The following is a 2,802-nucleotide window of genomic DNA, read 5'->3' as shown; positions in this document are numbered from 1 at the left end:
TTTAATTTTACTTTCCCAGATATTAAATCTCGCGTAAAACTACTCATTTTAGTGTGTGAAATAAATAGACTTTTCATGAATTTTTCTGTCAAAATACTCTTATTTTTTTAAATTTTCTGAATGAACCGGTCTAGATGAAATTATTTGATTGAAGCTGTTTGACTGTGAATGTGTATTTGTATAAAATGGTATGTGAAAGCTAGTAAGAACGAGTAAAATTGGCTCAATGCTAATATTTAAATGGACGTCAGAATGGTTTCACGAATTATTTCATGTATTATTTCTATAATTATTTCATTGGTTTCTAGAATTGATTCAATGCTTTCAACAAGAATATTTTTTTTACAGTTTTAATTTTACTTTCCTAGATATTAAATCTCGCGTAAAAGTTACTCATTTTAGTGTGTGAAATAAATAGACTTTTCATAAATTTTTCTGTCAAAATACTCTTATTTTTTCTAAATTTTCTGAATGAACACGTATAGATGAAATTGTTTGGTTGAAGCGGTTTGACTGTGAATGTGTTTTTGTATAAAATGGTATGTGAAACCTAGTAAGAACGAGTAAAATTAGCTCAATGCTAATATTTAAATGGACGTCAGAATGGTTTCTTGAATTATTTCATGTATTATTTCTTTAATTATTTCACTGGTTTCTCAAATTGATTTAATGCTTTCAACAAGAATATTTTTTTACGATTTTAATTTTACTTTCCTAGATATTAAATCTCGCGTAAAACTACTCATTTTAGTGTGTAAAATAAATAGACTTTTCAAGAATTTTTCTGTCAAAATACTCTTATTTTTTCTAAATTTTCTGAATGAACCGGTCTAGATGAAATTGTTTGATTGAAGCGGTTTGACTGTGAATGTGTATTTGTATAAAATGGTATGTGAAACCTAGTAAGAACGAGTAAAATTAGCTCAATGCTAATATTTAAATGGACGTCAGAATGGTTTCACGAATTATTTCATGTATTATTTCTATAATTATTTCATTGGTTTCTAGAATTGATTCAATGCTTTCAACAAGAATATTTTTTTACACTTTTAATTTTAGTTTCCCAGATATTAAATCTCGCGTAAAACTACTCATTTTAGTGTGTGAAATAAATAGACTTTTCATGAATTTTTCTGTCAAAATACTCTTATTTTTTTTAAATTTTCTGAATGAACACGTCTAGATGAAATTGTTAGGTTGAAGCGGTTTGACTGTGAATGTATTTTTGTATAAAATGGTATGTGAAACCTAGTAAGAACGAGTAAAATTAGCTCAATTCTAAAATTTAAATGGACGTCAGAATGGTTTCTTGAATTATTTCATGTATTATTTCTTTAATTATTTCACTGGTTTCTCAAATTGATTCAATCATTTCAACAAGAATATTTTTTTACGATTTTAATTTTACTTTCCCAGATATTAAATCTCGCTTAAAACTACTCATTTTAGTGTGTGAAACAAATAGACTTTTCATGAATTTTTCTGTCAAAATACTCTTATTTTTTCTAAATTTTCTGAATGAACTGGTCTAGATGAAATTATTCGGTTGAAGCGGTTTGACAGTGAATGTATTTTTGTATAAAATGGTATGTGAAACCTAGTAAGAACGATTAATATTGGCTCAATGCTAATATTTAAATGGACATCAGAATGGTTTCACGAAATATTTCATGTATTATTTCTATAATTATTTTATTAGTTTCTCGAATTGATTCAATGTTTTCAACAAGAGTATTTTTTTACAGTTTTAATTTTACTTTCCCAGATATTAAATCTCGCGTAAAACTACTCATTTTAGTGTGTGAAATAAATAGACTTTTCATGAATTTTTCTGTCAAAATACTCTTATTTTTTCTAAATTTTCTGAATGAACCGGTCTAGATGAAATTATTTGATTGAAGCTGTTTGACTGTGAATGTGTATTTGTATAAAATGGTATGTGAAAGCTAGTAAGAACGAGTAAAATTGGCTCAATGCTAATATTTAAATGGACGTCAGAATGGTTTCACGAATTATTTCATGTATTATTTCTATAATTATTTCATTGGTTTCTAGAATTGATTCAATGCTTTCAACAAGAATATTTTTTTTACAGTTTTAATTTTACTTTCCTAGATATTAAATCTCGCGTAAAAGTTACTCATTTTAGTGTGTGAAATAAATAGACTTTTCATAAATTTTTCTGTCAAAATACTCTTATTTTTTCTAAATTTTCTGAATGGACACGTATAGATGAAATTGTTTGGTTGAAGCGATTTGACTGTGAATGTGTTTTTGTATAAAATGGTATGTGAAACCTAGTAAGAACGAGTAAAATTAGCTCAATGCTAATATTTAAATGGACGTCAGAATAGTTTCTTGAATTATTTCATGTATTATTTCTTTAATTATTTCACTGGTTTCTCAAATTGATTTAATGCTTTCAACAAGAATATTTTTTTACGATTTTAATTTTACTTTCCCAGATATTAAATCTCGCGTAAAACTACTCATTTTAGTGTGTAAAATAAATAGAATTTTCAAGAATTTTTCTGTCAAAATACTCTTATTTTTTCTAAATTTTCTGAATGAACCGGTCTAGATGAAATTGTTTGATTGAAGCGGTTTGACTGTGAATGTGTATTTGTATAAAATGGTATGTGAAACCTAGTAAGAACGAGTAAAATTAGCTCAATGCTAATATTTAAATGGACGTCAGAATGGTTTCACGAATTATTTCATGTATTATTTCTATAATTATTTCATTGGTTTCTAGAATTGATTCAATGCTTTCAACAAGAATATTTTTTTACAGTTTTAATT

Source organism: Rutidosis leptorrhynchoides, chromosome 5, assembly GCF_046630445.1.
Source record: "Rutidosis leptorrhynchoides isolate AG116_Rl617_1_P2 chromosome 5, CSIRO_AGI_Rlap_v1, whole genome shotgun sequence".
NCBI lineage: Eukaryota > Viridiplantae > Streptophyta > Magnoliopsida > Asterales > Asteraceae > Rutidosis > Rutidosis leptorrhynchoides.
This window is presented reverse-complemented; position numbering follows the sequence as displayed.